General features: G+C 42.8%; 1 protein-coding gene and 1 long non-coding RNA gene across 2 annotated transcripts in view; both read right to left on the bottom strand.

Annotated features, from left to right (window-relative positions):
- Nucleotides 1-17,045, bottom strand: part of LOC139029190 (uncharacterized) — a 980,011-nt gene that overhangs the window by 72,106 nt on the left and 890,860 nt on the right. The window lies entirely within an intron of this gene.
- LOC111977374 (deubiquitinase DESI2-like) overlaps nt 1-17,045 on the bottom strand; it is a 50,338-nt gene that overhangs the window by 21,224 nt on the left and 12,069 nt on the right. The gene's annotated exons all lie outside the window — the stretch shown is intronic.

Below are 17,045 nucleotides of genomic sequence, written 5' to 3' on the forward strand. Positions count from 1 at the left end.
GAGCAACAGCGTTCCTCTGTGGAGATGGGAGAACCTTCCAGAAGGATAACCATCTCTGCAGCACTCCACCAATAAGGCCTTTATGGTAAAGTGGCCAGACGGAAACCACTCCTCAGTAAAGGGCACATGACAGCCTGCTTGGAAACAAGATTCTCTGGTCTGATGAAACCAGGACTGAACTCTTTGGCCTGAATGCCAAGCGTCACGTCTGGAGGAAACCTGGCACCATCCCTACGGTGAAGCATGGTGGTGGCAGCATCATGCCGTGGAGATGTTTTTCAGTGGCAGGGACTGGGAGACTAGTCAGGATCAAGGGAAAGACGAACTGGGCAAAGTACAGAGAGATCCTTGATGAAAACTGTGTGAGTGCTCAGGACCTCAGACTGGGGTGAAGGTTCACCTTCCAACAGGACAATGACCCTCCGCACACAGCCAAGAGAACTCAAGAGTGGCTTTGGGACAAGTCTCTGAATGTCCTTGAGCGGCCGAGCCAGAGCCTGGACTTGAACCCAATCGAACATCTCGAGAGACCTGAAAATAGCTGTGCAGCGACGCTCCCCATCCAACCTGACAGACCTTGAGAGAATCTGCAAAGAAGAATGGGAGAAACTCCTGAAATCCAGGTTTGCAAAGCTTGTAGCGTCATACCCAAGAAGTCTTGGGGCTGTAATCGCTGCCAAAAGGTGCTTTAACAAAGTACTGAGTTAAGGCCTGAAAAGTTACAGTAGGTAAATGTGATCTCCGTTTTTTTATTTTATTTGTCATTATGGGGTGTCGTGTGTAGATTGATGAAGGAAAAAAATCGATTTAATCAATTTTAGAATAAGTAAGGTAACAAAAATGTGGGAATGCGCAGAATACAACAGACCTTACAGTGAAATGCTTACTTACAAGCCCCTAACGAACAATGCAATTTAAAATAAATACAGATACGAATAAGAGAAAAGCAACAAGTAACTAAAGAGCAGCAGTAAAATAACAATAGCGAGACTATATACAGGGGGGTACCGATACAAAGTCAATGTGCGGTGGCACCGGTTAGTTGAGGCAGTATGTACATGTAGGTAGAGTTATTAAAGTGACTATGCATATATGACAACAGAGTAGCGGTGGTGTAAAGAGGGGGAGGGGGGCAATGCAAATAGTCTGGGTAGCCATTTGACTAGATGTTCAGGAGTCTTATGGCTTGGGGGTAGAAGCTGTTTAGAAGCCTCTTGGACCTAGACTTGGCGCTCCAGTACCGCTTGCCGTGCGGTAGCAGAGAGAACAGTCTATGATTAGGGTGGCTGGAGTCTTTGACAATTTTTAGGGCCTTCCTTTGACACAGCCTGGTATAGAGTTCCTGGATGGCAGGAAGCTTGGCCCCAGTGATGTACTGGGTTAGGGTTATTGTTGAGGATCAGTGTTGAGGATCAGCGTGGCGGATGTGCTGTTACCTACCCTTACCACCTGGGGGCGGCCCGTCATAAAGTCCAGGATCCAGTTGCAGAGGGAGGTGTTTAGTCACAGGGTCCTTAGCTTATTGATTAGCTGAGGGCAGTATGGTGTTGAACACTGAGCTGTATTTAATGAATAGCATTCTCACATAGGTGTTCCTTTTGTCCAGGTGGGAAAAGGCAGTGTGGAGTGCAATAGAGATGGCATCATCTGTGGATCTGTTGGGGCGGTATGCAAATTGGAGTGGGTCTAGGGTTTCTGGGATGATTGTGTTGTGAGCCATGACCAGCCTTTCAAAGCACTTCATGGCTACAGACATGAGTGCTATGGATCGTTAGTCATTTAGGCATGTTGCCTTGTGTTCTTGGGCACAGGCACTATGGTGGTCTGCTTAAAACATGTTGGTATTACAGACGCGGACAGGGAGAGGTTGAAAATGTCAGTGAAGACACTTGCCAGTTGGTCAACGCATGCTCGCAGTTGAAGCCAATGACTGATGTGGTGTACACCTCAATGCCATCGGAGGAATCCCGGAGCATATTCCAGTCTGTGCTAGCAAAACAGTCCTATAGCTTAGCATCTGCTTCATCTGACCACTTTCTTTATTGATCTAGTCACTGGTGCTTCCTGTTTTAATTTTTGCTTGTAAGCAGGAGTCAGGAGGATAGTATTATGGTCAGATTTGCCAAATAGGAGGGCGAGGGAGAGCTTTGTATGCGTCTCTGTGTGTGGTTTATAGGTAGTCCAGAGTTTTTTCCCTCTGGTTGCACATTTAACATACTGATAGAAATTTGGTAAAACGGATTTCAGTTTCCCTGCATTAAAGTCCCCAGCTACTAGGGGTGTCACCTCTGGGTGAGCATTTTCTTGTTTGCTTAATGCGGAATACAGCTCATTCAATGCTGTCTTAGTGCCAGCCTCTGACTGTGGTGGTATGTAAACAGCTACGAAGAATACAGATAAACTCTCTCTACAGGTTATCATGAGATACTCTACCTCAGGCGAACAATAGCTCGAGACTTCCTTAGATATCGTGCACCAGTTGTCATTTACAAAAATACATAGTCCGATGCCCCTTGTCATACCAGATGCCGCTGTTCTATCCTGCCGGTACATCGTATAACCAGCCAGTTCTATGTTGATATCGTTGTCGTTCAGCCATGACTCCGTGAAGCATAATATGTTACAGTTTTTAATGTCCCGTTGGTAATTTAATCTCCTGCGTAACTCGTCGATTTTATTCTCCAAGGATTGCACGTTTGTTAGTAGAATGGAGGGAAGTGGGAGTTTATTCGATTGCCTACGAATTCTCAGAAGGCAGCCCGCCCTTTGGCCCCTCTTTCTCCGCCTCCTCTTCACGCAGATCGGGGCCTGTTCCCGAGGAAGCAGTATATTCTTCGCGTCAGGCTCGTCGGAGTCGTTAAAGGGAAAAAAGGATTCTGCTAGTGATAGGCCCTGCTCCATGCAGTAGTGATGCATTTACAGTGCCTTCAGAAATTATTCACACCCCTATACTTTTCCCACATTTTGTTGTGTTACATACAGCCGGAATAATCATTATTAAAATTGAGACTTTGTGTCACTGATCTACACACATTACGCCATAATGTCAAAGAGGGATTTTGTTCGATTTTTATGAATGAAAAATGTAAAGCTGAAATGTCAAGTCAATTATGCTGAACAAAAATCTAAAACGCAACATCCAACAAGAGTTTACTGAATTAGAGTTCAAATAAGGAAATCAGTCAATTGAAATACATACATTAAAGACCTAATCTATGGATTTCACATGACTGGGAATACAGATCTGCATTTGATGGTCACATGCAACTTTTAAAAAAGTTAGGGGCGTGAATCAGAAAACCAAATCAGTATCTGGTGTGACCACCATTTGCCTCATGCAGCGCGACATGCCCTTTGCATAGAGTTGATTGTGCCCTGTGGAATGGTGTCCCACTCCTCTTCAATGGCGGTGCGAAGTTGCAGGATATTGGCGGGAACTGGAACACGCTGTTGTAAATGTCGACCCAGAGCATCTCAAACATGCTCAATGGGTGACATGTCTGGTGAGTATGCAGGCCATGGAAGAACTGGGACATTTTCAGCTTCCAGGAATTGTGTACAGATCCTTGCGAYATTGGTCCATGCGTTATCATGCTGAAACATGAAGTGATGGCAGCGGATGAATGGCACGACAATGGGCCTCAGGATCTCGTCAAGTTCTCTGTGCATTCAAATTTCCATTGATAAAATGCAATTATGTTCGTTGTCCATAGCATATGCCTACCCATACCATAACCCCACCGCCACCATGGGGCACTCTGTTCACAACATTGATATCATCACCCACCCACACAATTCCATACACGCTGTCCTCCGTATGCCCGGTACAGTTGAAACCAGGATTCATCCGTGAAGAGCACACTTCTCCAGTGTGCCAGAGGCCTTCGAAGATGAGCATTTGCCCACTGAAGTCGGTTACGACACCAAACTGCAGTCAGCTCAACACCCTGGTGAGGAAGATGAGCACGCAGATGAGCTTCCCCGAGACAATTTCTGACAGTTTGTGCAGAAATTCTTCGGTTGTGCAAACCCACAGTTTCATCAGCTGTCCGGGTGGCTGGTATCTCGCAGGTGAAGAAGCCGGATGTTGAGGTCCTGGCTATCATGGTTACATGTGGTTGTGAGGCCAGTTGGACGTCCTGCCAAATTCCCTAAAACAACATTGGATGTGGCTGTTGGTAGAGAAACTTTTGGTCCTGAATACAAAGCGTTATGTTTGGGGCAAATCCAACAACACACCACACTCTTCATATTTTCAAGTATGTTGGTGGTGGCTGCATCATGTTATGGGTATGCTTGTCATCGGCAAGTACTAGGTAGTTCTTTAGGATAAAACAAAACGGAATACGGCTATAAGCACAAGCAAAATCCTAGAGGAAAACCTGGTACAGTCTGCTTTCCAACAGACACTAGGAGACGAATTCACCTTTCAGCAGGACAATAACCTAAAACACAAGGTCAAATCTACACTGGAGTTGCTTACCAAGACGACATTAACTGTTCCTGAGTGACCTAGATACAGTTTAGACTTAAAAAGAAAAGTGTATGTACAAAGTATTAACTCAGGGTTGTGAAAAACATGTTTTCACATTATAGGTTATTGGGTGTAGATGGGTGAGAAAAATATATTTGATCCATTTTTAATTCAGGCTGTAAAAACAAAATGTGGAACAAGTCAAGGGTTATGAATACTTTCTGAAGGCATTGGATACATTTGATGACAGGTTGATAGGCCCTGCTCCATGCAGTAGTGATGCATTTATACATTTGATAATGACAGGTCGATAGGCCCACACAAGAGACAGTACCCTCACCCAAACTAGTACCAAAGCTGCAGAGAAACTAGAAGACTTGACAGTGCAGGTCTGCCATGACGTGTGATATCCTAAAATAGCCTGGTCTCAGCCAGCAGTGGTGGTGTTAAGTGGTGAGCTTGACAGAGAGGAAACCTTTTAAAGTCAGTCAGACACAAAAGGGTTGGTAATTAAGTCTAGCCAAGCTCATAAATTGCAGCTATATTCAAATGCTGCCAGGCTTTGAATTGGCATCTGGTACAGCTGTGTTCAGCTGCCTCCTACCCTGAGATGGTTCTTTAATCAAACAGGTCCAGATGCTCAGTGGGGTCTCATCAGCCAGGTCCCCAGTGCTACTACTGCTCAGGTTTGATGGAGAGAGCCATCAGTGAGAGAGCTAGCGTGTCATTATCTAAGGAGGAGGTCTGAAGGCTCTGTTCTACTGAATGAAACACCACTTTACTAGGCCACACGGGACTCTGCTGTGCCAGCAGCCAGTTGAGTGAGACGGAGCATGTTAATGATCGTTAACCCTAACGGTGACATGCCCTAGGAGTGCTGAGAGAGAATTGGTGGAGAAGCAGAAGATGGATGTTACCTCCCTCGTTGTTTGTTTTGAATAGGGCATTTCTGGCCTATTTATAGTGTAATATAAGGTTTTAAGTTACAGTAGGCTATAGTCTTAACTTGTTCTCATGTTCTCAATCCACTTATTCTAAAAGGAAAAACCAAACAGACATAAATCATTGCCCAACAGTATAGTCAGAGCATAAACAAGTCATTAGAAAGGTTTTCTATCTGGTGGATGCCCCAGTCCTACACAGTCAGTCCACATATCTGACTGGGATTGTGTATGGGTTGGGGAAATGTCAGCTATGAAAGCTTATAAAATAGGATCACCCATCCATCCCTGCACAAAGCAGCGTCTCAGAGCTGACAAAGACAGGAGCGCTTCATAGACGACTGGCTCCGAACCATAATTGGAAAACCAAAGTGCCAGTGACCTCTTATCCCTTGTAACCATGGAAACCAATTAGACTTCAGCAAAGACGTGCATAAGTGCATACCGCCCCCGACCCTTCTCTCCCCTACCCAGAAGTCCAGAAGCCTGCTCAGTACGTATCTCTGCTAATGCGGAGGGACATAGATTCAAGTGACAAACTATCCCTGATTAAAACCTCCTGTGGGTGATGTGGACAGTAAACTGATCAAACGTTTTAGGACACCTACTCATTCAACGGTTCTTCTTAATTTTTTWAAACTATTTTCTACATKGTGAATAATAGTGAAGACATCAAAACTATGAAATAACACATATGGAATCATGAGGTTACAAAAAAAGTGTTAAACAAATCAAAATATATGTTATATTCTTCAAATAGCCCACCTTTGCCTTGACAGCTTTGCACACTCTTGGCATTCTCTCAACCAGCTTCACCTGGAATTCTTTTCCAACAGTCTTAAAGGAGTTCCCACATATGCTGAGCACTTGTTGGCTGCTTTTCCTTCACTCTGCGGTCCAACTCATCCCAAACCATCTAACTTTGGTTGAGATCGGGGATTGTGGAGGCCAGGTCAGCTGATGCAGTACTCCATCGCTCTCCTTCTTGGTCAAATAGCCCTTACACAGCCTGGAGGTGTGTTGGGTCATTGTCCTGTTAAAAAACAAATGACAGTCTCACTAAGCCCAAACCAGATGGGATGACGTTTAGCTGCAGAATGCTGTGGTAGCCATGCTGGTTAAGTGTGCCATGAATTCTAAATAAAATCACAGACAGGGTCACCAGCAAAGCTACCCCACACCATAACACCTCCTCCTCCATGCTTTACGGTGGGAAATACACATGTGGAGATCATCCGTTCACCCACACCGCGTCTCACAAATACACAGTGATTGGAACCAAAAATCTAATTGGACTCCTGACCAATTTCTGAGGCTGGTAACTAATGAACGTATCCTCTGGGTCTTCCATTGCTGTGGCGGTCCTCATGAGAGCCAGTTTCATCATAGCGCTTGATGGTTTTTGCGACTGCAATTGAAGAAACTTTCAAAGTTCTTGAAATGTTCTGTATTGACTGACCAGGTCTTAAAGTAATGATGGACTGTCGTTTCTCTTTGCTTATTTGAGCTGATCTTGCCATAATATCGACTTGGTATTTTACCAAATAGGGCTATCTTCTGTATACCACCCCTACCTTGTCACAACACAACTGATTGGGTCAAACGCATTAAGGAAATAAATTCCACAAATTCACTTAAGAAGGCACACCTGTTAATTGAAAAGCATTCCAGGTGACTACCTCATGAAGCTGGTTGAGAAAATTGCAAGAGTGTGCAAAGCTGTCATCAAGGCAAAGGGTGGCTGTTTGAAGAATCTCAAATATATTTTGATTTGTTTAAAACTTTTTTGGTTACTACATGATTCCATATGTGTTATTTCAGTTTTGATGTCTTCACTATTATTCTACAACGTAGAAGATAGTAAAAATAAAAACCCTTGAATGAGTAGGTGTTCTAAAACTTTGGACCGGTAGTATACTTGTCCAATCTAGTGGTGCACACCCCGGCAGATTAAGTCCAAACAGATTAGAACTGGTTCATCATTATATTGTTGGCAGGCCCCTGTCTGTGTCATTACAGTGAGTTCAGTCTGTCACTTTCAGGTCCAAGGTTTTATTCACCATCAAGTCATTCAAGGTGATGTTCGTTTGTCTACTCCACAGAAAACCTGTAGACCACCGGAATTAAACTGTACTCTCACATTCTTTCTCTTGTACACACACCCATGCTAACACACTTTATCATGTCCTTGACTCCTCATGCATGCATTTGTCCTTGAGAACTATGGTTAGCGCTCTCTTATCTTCGGTTATGCATCTGCCTGCAGTTTGTCAGGTGTGGGCCTCTGCAGGGAATTAGCCAAACTGTTGCTATGCAAACTTCTCCAGTGTGACAGCATGCATCATAACGCAATAGAGAGGACAGAGTTTGACAGCTGCTAATTAAATGGCTGTTGCCTGTCGCCCACTTTCACTGCAGTCTCCCAGATTATTTATATATTTTTTTATATTGTTTCAGATACAGACAGGCACATTTTTCATAGCATAATCACACTTTAAAAAGTATTTTCCCAACTAGCTTAACTTACACCTTTCTGGAGACCCTTTCAAACATTGGGCTTTTGTTTTACAGGTTGAGGTGGTCCGTTTTTAAAGGGGTAATGGGTAAAAAAAAAATTTAACCACTAAACAACCTGCTCCCTAAAGGGAAGGCTAGGCTACTCAAGCTATTAAAACGATCACCCTACATCAGCACCGTTACAGCCTTGGCAGCACACAGCCAGGCCGAGGGAGACGTCTGTGTCAAACGCAGCCAGGCCGAGGGAGACGTCTGTGTCAAACGCAGCCAGGCCGAGGGGGACGTCTGTGTCAAACGCAGCCAGGCCGAGGGCGCGTCTGTGTCGAACGCAGCCAGGCCGAGGGGACGTATGTGTCGACCGCAGCCAGGCCGAGGGGGACGTATGTGTCGAACGCAGCCAGAACGAGGGAGACGTCTGTGTCAAACGCAGCCAGAAACGAGGGAGACGTCTGTGTCGAACGCAGCCAGGCCGAGGGAGACGTCTGTGTCAAACGCAGCCAGGCCGAGGGGGACGTGTGTGTCAAACGCAGCCAGGCCGAGGGGGACGTGTGTATCAAACGCAGCCAGACCGAGGAGATACAGTCTGTATCAAACGCAGCCAGGCCGAGGGAGACGTCTGTATCAAACGCAGCCAGGCCGAGGGAGACGTCTGTATCAAACGCAGCCAGGCCGAGGGAGCTGATCCAGCTCAGATCTGCGACAGACACGCAAGATTCCCTGCTACGGATAAAGCAGACAGTTCATACTGTAGGCCTAAATCTGCTAGTGAGGCAAAAGAGAGAACGCATCACTATTTAATTGTGAAATAGCAAGGAACCAGCAATATATTTTTTTTAATTGCCTAGCTAACAGACTATGGTGATAAATCTACTTGTGGCCTGTAGCTTAAGGACTGAACACAGAGTAACATACATGTGAAAAGGGAGTGTTAAAGGTAGACTCAGCTTTATTTAACCAGGTAGGCTAGTTGAGAACAAGTTCTCATTTACAACTGCGACCTGGCCAAGATAAAGCAAAGCAGTTCGACACATACAACAACACAGAGTTACACATGGAATAAACAAACATACAGTAAATAATACAGTAGAAAAAGTATATATACAGTGTGTGCAAATGAGGTGAGATAAGGGAGGTAAGGCAATGAAATAGCCCATAGTGGCGAGGTAATTACGATATAGCAATTAAACACTGGAGTGATAGATGTGCAAAAGATGAATGTGCAAGTAGAGATACTGGGGTGCAAAGGAGCAAAATAAATAAATAAATACAGTAGGGGGATGAGGTAGTTGGATGGGCTATTTACAGATGAGCTACGTACAGGTGCAATGATCTGTGAGCTGCTCTGACAGCTGGTGCTTGAAGTTAGTGAGGGAGATGAGTCTCCAGCGGATGCAGTAAGTAAACAGTAAACATTTCCACAACAACTAAGAGCGTTGAAGCGCGAGGCTCTACTTCGCTGCTGTTTTTGTCCCGTGGCTTCCACGCTATAAGAACGTGAAGCGAGCCCGTGCACATGCGCAGATACTGTGTGTGACTGTGTGAGTGGAAGTCTTGCATCTCAATATCAAAGTAATTTCGCTGAGTCAACCTTTAAAACATACTTTACATCAAGTACTGAGGAACAAAGCATGGTGAGGCTAGCAGTGAACAGTAGTCTATTAGTTTGTTCCTAACCACCTACTGGGATGTGCTCAGTAGGGCACACCAAAGCAAAAATCTGTGTTCTTATTGGACAAGTTCAGGTTCCAGTAGCTCCCTGTTTCAAAACGTTTTCTCCCTCCAGAACACAACCCTGGTCTCTGTGTGGCTGGCTCCTCTGCTGTGGCATGCTGGCTGTGCTGTAGTGGTGTGTCATTGTTGAGTACCTCAATGCCTCTGACCCAGTCTACTGTACTCCCACCACATGCTCTGCTGCTCGTGCAGCCCCGCCAAAGGCCCCTGGAGGCCTCCACAGACCTAATTTCCTTTTGTCTACTCTGAGCAACAAGCACATGGTGTGTGGAGAGAGAGATCCCCCCCAAAAAGAGGGAGTTTTAGCAGGGAAATGTAACTGTATGATATTGTTTTTCCTGAAGCGAGCTCAGAGTTAGCCAAGTTAATAGGCTAATAAAAAGTTAAATAGCACACCAAAAGACAATTTCCCAAAGCAGCAGTTAGGGCCAGTCTCTCTCTTCCGGACAGGACTGGCAAAAAGTGCTCTTCACTGACGAGTCGCGGTTTTGTCTCACCAGGGGTAATGGTCGGATTCGCGTTTATCGTCGAAGGAATGAGCGTTACACCGAGGCCTGTACTCTGGAGAGGGATTGATTTGGAGGTGGAGGGTCCTGGGCGGTGTGTCACAGCATCATCGGACTGAGCTTGTTGTCATTGCAGGCAATCTCAACGCTGTGCATTACAAGGAAGACATCCTCCTCCCTCATGTGGTACCCTTCCTCCAGGCTCATCCTGACATGACCCTCCAGCATGACAATGCCACCAGCTATACTGCTCATTCTGTGCGTGATTTCCTGCAAGACAGGAATGTCAGTGTTCTGCTTTGGCCAGCGAAGAGCCTGGATCTCAATCCCATTGAGCACGTCTGGGACCTGTTGGATCGGAGGGAGAGGGCTAGGCCCATTCCCCCCAGAACTTGCAGGTCCCTTGGTGGAAGAGTGGGGTAACATCTCACAGCAAGAACTGGCAAATCTGGTGCAGTCCATGAGGAGGAGATGCACTCCAGTACTTAATGCAGCTGGTGGCCACACAAGATACTTACTGTTACTTTTGATTTTGACCCCCCCTTTGTTCAGGGACACATTATTCAATTTCTGTTAGTCACATGTCTGTGGAACTTGTTCAGTTTATGTCTCAGTTGTTGAATTTTGTTATGTTCATACAAATATTTACACATGTTAAATTTGCTGAAAATAAACGCAGTTGACAGTGAGAGGACGTTTCTTTTTTTGCTGAGTTTATATGAACAGACAGACCAACAATATCATCACCATATTAAATGCTTCCCAATGGTACATTCCTGTTTGTAGCACAGGATATTCAAATCTATTAGACTACCCAGAGTCTCCTGTTTTTAATGTACCAAGTTTACTGCAGTGACGACTGCAGACGGAGGGGGTAAAAAGGCTATTTGAAAGAAAAGATACCATTTTAGAGGGTGTTCTCTCCTACTTATACATATTTTCTCCCCATTCCCTCATGAGCACTTGAAAAGCAACAATGCGATGCACTGATGACCAAATGCGTAAACAGAGGCACTCATGAAACTAACCAGCAGTGAGCAATTATACAATGCTATGTTTTCATGCATAAGTTTACATTGCAAAACCCTCAAGATTTGTTTCAACTTGAGAACAACTAGAACAACAATATTTCTGTTATGCTTGACATCATTTGTTATGTAAATTGAGTACAGGCTCATTTGAAGTGCTAGTATTATTGCTGATCTGCCATCTTCATTGTAAATTATCTCTGTGACATTAGCACAAAGGGTAACATCAGATTATTCTATCTCCTAATTTCCACAGTTGCTGAAGTAGACAGACATGAGTAGTGATACCGGATGCAAGTCGACTCAGTCACTGCCTGGTAGGGATTCATATTTTCCCGAAAATGTACTAAATTTCAATACGGGGAATAATTCATATTTATCCCGAGTCACAGAAAACATGCCCATAGGGGGCACAGGGACACGTACCCCCTCAGATTAATAATACATTTWAAAAAAAATGTTGTTTCTCTGTAATACTACTAGCCACCTAGCAATTTTATGAATTTGGCTTTAGCTATCCCAGATAGGTTCCCAAAATCTCCCGACCTCATAAATATCTACCAAGAAGCTATTTCAGGCCATCAATGAAGCCTGTCTAACTATCTTACCTGCTGGCAAGGTTGGTAGACTTCAGAAAAGCAGGCAATTAATAAATGTACTGAATAAGACATCTTCAATCTTTTACCCAGATTTTAGCAGAGGTGCAGAGAAGTATATTTCGTTTCTTTAAAAAAAAATAACCACCAGTTAGGAGGATAAAGACAGCTCAAGAAGTATGCTTAGATATGCAGAAAAATATTATTTTTTGACAGAATTAAGCATAATGATTACGGCTCTAGATTGCAGGGAAAAGGTGTTTCAGGTGTTTGAAAAATGCAAAATTGTCGAATTTACAGACGGGCCTAGCCCCACTCCGGATCACCCCCCAACCATCATCACTTACTTTGTGCCCCTTAAGATTTTGGGGTGCATCACGCCCCTGCCGGGAAATACCGAAACAATTGTAAGTGCCCATTTAAAAAGTGTTTAAAACCATGATATGTTCACTATGCCAAGGTTCTCCCCAAATAAGGGGGGCACTGCACCACCTTGTTGGCTGTGGAACCATGTAAAGATTTCAGAGCAATTAATATGATATTTAGTAAAGATAGTTACTCTGTGATCGCCATTGACATTATTGTGAATTGCGAAACAGGCCGTTCATAAATTTAGAGCAATATCATGTTCCTCAATTAATTTAGCACATTTCAGCAGTACGCCATCTCGACACTGAGCGCGCTCAGGACACACCCCATGTATAGCGTTGTCGAATCATAAAAACAAACAAAAGTCAAATTGACCAAAGTTGCTAAGCTTGCTAGACCTGCTAACCTCCAACAAATGACAGAATATCTCCTATATTTGGCAGAATGTTGTTGATTACACAGATAGCAGATCAGCAAATGAATAACAGGGAGATGAAGAGTGGAAATATCTTAACGGGGACCAACTCCGTAAAAAAAAAAAAAATCCATGTCTACTCTCATACCATTTTTTTGGTATGAGAAGGTCTCATATGGGCAGCAAGTACGAGACAGCGCAAAGAAGCGGGAAAAAGGCTATAGCGGTATTTTGACATGCATAGGCGAGAGACGTGCTTTGATAATGCAACCTATGGATTACAGAATAAAATTAGGAATTTTCATGTGAGACAGGATTCAGGATTTTGCGTTTCAGTGGTATTGGGACTGGATAGGAAAATAGCCTAGGATCTAGGCTAAAGGGAGAATCTTCTCTTTGAGAAAGTGTACAACTAGGCATTTGGTTTGAATAGGGTGAATAACTATACATCTCAGTAAATCAGTAGTGTTCTTCCCTAAAACAGCAAAGACTTGAGGTGACGTCACACATACAAAGCAGGTGTAAAATAAAAGCCTTTAAGGGGGGTCCCCACATCCGGTTTTCAAGGGGAAATTCAGCTAGGTTGAAGATACCATATCCGAGCTCCTGCTGAGGGTGTAGAAATCAGGAAAATAGCCTACAACCACAACAACCAAATAGGAAATGTGTAGTGTGTTAGATGCTGTGGTCAGTCAGCCTTGCCCACTGAAATACAGAAGAACGCTAATGTTTCCCTTTGCATTTCTCACAATTCCCATAGCAGAAATCAGATGACAAAGAGCAATTGAGTTCTCCACCTCTACCCACATTGAATCTAACAGCTATTGTCCTGGCCTGAAAGGTGAAAACGAAACAAACATAAAAAAGTWACTTCTACTGCCAACTATGTAAAAATAGCCTACAGTATAATGTCAACAAATAAAAACATTGCAGTCTGCAGGTAGAAAATATCCTTATAAAAATAAGTATCCTATAAAATCACATAAATTTTACATTCCCCATTATTTTTTCCCTTAACCTGACGTCCCCATAGAATTTAGTACAGCCATGGTGTTATGGAGCTGTCTCAGAAGAGCTGTCCGTCTATAAACAGTTTGTCCACAATGAGAAAGGCACGCTTACCCCTCTCCCTCTGTTGCCTCTGTACAGGATACAGCCTCTTGCGATGTTCATTTATCTCCCGGTGAAATTGGTAATTGAGACCAAAGTTGGTCCATTTAAGCTCCCTTCCCCTGCTTTTGATCATCTCCTTTTGTTGGTAGTGTTCAACTTTTTGCAATGATCAGTCGGGGACCCTTGGTCTTTCCACTCCAAGCTCCAAGTCTGTGCACTCAGTGGAAAGCCAACTTGTTTACAGTCTCAAGAGGAAGTTTCAAGGCGGATTGCACAAACTCTGTGATCGCCCCCTCTGGATTATTGGATGCATCCTCAGGAATCCCAGAAAATATTAGATTTTGACACGTGCTTCGGGTTTGTATATCTAGTAGCGACTCCCTCATCCCCCTGTTTTCCCTGAGTAGACAATCCATATTGGAATCGTTGCTTTCAAAGGCAGTTTGGAACTCGGTAGTGAGTGTTGCAACGTTGCTCCTACACGTTTCCACTTCAGTTGACCAGGGAAGCTCTAGCAGGGCAGAAATTTGACAAACTGACTTGTTGGAAAGGTGGCATCCTATGACGGTGCCACATTGAAAGTCACTGAGCTCTTCAATAAGGCCACATATATATATATATATATATATATATATATACACACAGTGGGGAGAACAAGTATTTGATACACTGCTGATTTTGCAGGNGCAGGTTTTCCTACTTACAAAGCATGTAGAGGTCTGTAATTTTTTATCATAGGTACACTTCAACTGTGAGAGACGGAATCTAAAACAAAAATCCAGAAAATCACATTGTATGATTTTTAAGTAAATAATTTGCATTTTATTGCATGACATAAGTATTTGATCACCTACCAACCAGTAAGAATTCCGGCTCTCACAGACCTGTTATTTTGTCTTTAAGAAGCCCTCCTGTTCTCCACTCATTACCTGTATTAACTGCACCTGTATAAAAGACACCTGTCCACACACTCAAACAAACAGACTCCAACCTCTCCACAATGGCCAAGACCAGAGAGCTGTGTAAGGACATCAGGGATAAATTTTAGACCTGCACAAGGCTGGGATGGGCTACAGGACAATAGGCAAGCAGCTTGGTGAGAAGGCAACAACTGCGCAATTATTAGAAAATGGAAGAAGTTCAAGATGAATTGAAATCAATTTATAACATTTTTGACATGCGTTTTTCTGGATTTTTTTGTTGTTATTCTGTCTCTTACTGTTCAAATAAATCTACCATTAAAATGATAGACTGATCATTTCTTTGTCAGTGGGCAAACGTACAGAATCAGCAGGGGATCAAATAGTTTTCCCCCCTCACTGTATAGCTTCGTTCTTGTGTATTTTATTCCTCGTGTTGCTATTTTTATTTATTCTGATGAACAGGGCCAGTCACAGCAGCAGCATCTCCAAATCCTTCAGTACTTTGTTTTGACACCAAAAGGTAAGTGCCTAGGTTTGGAAAGACTCACACTCTCATCCTGCACAGCTCCTAATATGGAAATTCAACTCCGGTTGTTCATTCACAGGATAACCAGCCAACTTCATGGTACATTACTCAATGTCTGTCATTTGCATAAATTTGTGTTTTCAATCAATGTGCTATTTTTTTTTTATAAACAAGTACAGAAATCGCATTTTTAAATCGMATATTTCGACATAATATCCTGTCCTTGAGAGGAAATGCACTTTTAGGTTCCACCTCCGAAGAATGACGAAGGCTACTTATACATATCCACAAATTGGGTGTGGGAATTTACACGTGGAGTTAATAAACATCAACAAATAGGGCACTGACAGCTGTCAGTGTAGCTAGCTAGCATGCTAACCTTATCTATAGTACATGTAGCTAGCTTGCCATCAAGCTAACCATATCTAGCTAGCTAATCTGTTGTTGCTGGGTTCTTTTTAAACTACAATGTATTCAACAGATTAGCCAGCTGGCTCTATGGCTGGTTCTGGATTTCTCATGAGCATTGATTTAGGGAAAACTTAGCCCAGTGATCTGTGGCGATCTTTGACTTTGCCATCTATTGTTTTCTCCAAAGTTTTGGCATTGCATCTTCCATAAATTGCGGCCGCGAATCAACCATAGAAATAGTTCAAAAGAATAAGATGACGCTCCGGTAATATCAATAACTACTGAAAGATAGCTGATGAGTTTTTCTACATTGTAATGGACACTGCAACTTTTGGTAGGTAGACTGCTGGCAGGCAATGAAGTGAAATGATAGGCTACAATTACTGCTCATGATCATGCACGCTACAAATTACATGCAACTATAAGCACTGTAAAAAAAGTTTTTGCGATTAAGTCAAAATAACTTATTTAATCTATTCAAGTCAACTAAATGTGCAAAATGTGTTGATTTGACAAATATTAAGTTCACTTCAACTCAACAAAAGCTGTAAAAATGTAAAATCTAGTTCAGTTAGCAAAGAACAATTTGCTCAGTAAACTTTCAATTCAGAACTAATAAGTCAAATAAACTAAAAAAATATCCTAGTTGTGTTGACAAAAAATGACATGTTATATTAACTACAAGTCATTACATTGTCTTAACTTATAAAATCAAGTTGAATCAGCTATGAACTATGTGTTCACTCAACTTTCAAATTAGATCCAATAAGTAAAATGAACTAAATGAAGACAACAGTTGTCTTGACTTTAAATGTCAAGTCAAGATAACTACAAATCTGTACATTAACTTAACTTACAAAATTAAGTTAAATTGGCTAAGACCTGTGTTCATTTAACTTTTAAGTCAGAACCAAGAAGTCAAATCAGTGGTCTGTGCATCTGCCTCCGGTGCACATGTACTGTTGTGTGGGTTTGAACTTCTTAATTATTGCCCTAATAGTGTACCTATTGTTTAATAGTGGAAACCATTTTTTTCTTTTTGAATTTGTGAGTGTTCTTGCCTTTCCACATTGTGATTGATGAAAAATGCATATTCCATGCTATTACCTTATTTTTATACCCCAGTTAAAAAAGGGAGCCATGGAAGGCCACAATACAGCTCCTTTTTTCATATGCAAGAATCCCTATGGGGTGCCAACAATTGTCATTTTGTTGATTGTTTTGTTTTAAACGGAACTTGATTACTGCAACATTACTGGAGTGACTTCCCCCATATTCCTTGCAGCCAATAAATTCCTTTTTTGTCTGTGAGGGCTAAAGTCACATGCAATATCTCATTTTCTCATTTCTGACACCAATGCAGCAAATGTTAAAGAATATGGAGCCACATAGCATGAACTGTGTCAATTGTATAGGCTATGGGTTCATATTGTGTTAGCTGAGGGTTACAGGTTTTTACTGCATGAAGGTCTACACATGTGTAACTAAGGCCAAG

Source organism: Salvelinus sp. IW2-2015, linkage group LG18 (genome assembly GCF_002910315.2).
Source record: "Salvelinus sp. IW2-2015 linkage group LG18, ASM291031v2, whole genome shotgun sequence".
Lineage (NCBI taxonomy): Eukaryota > Metazoa > Chordata > Actinopteri > Salmoniformes > Salmonidae > Salvelinus > Salvelinus sp. IW2-2015.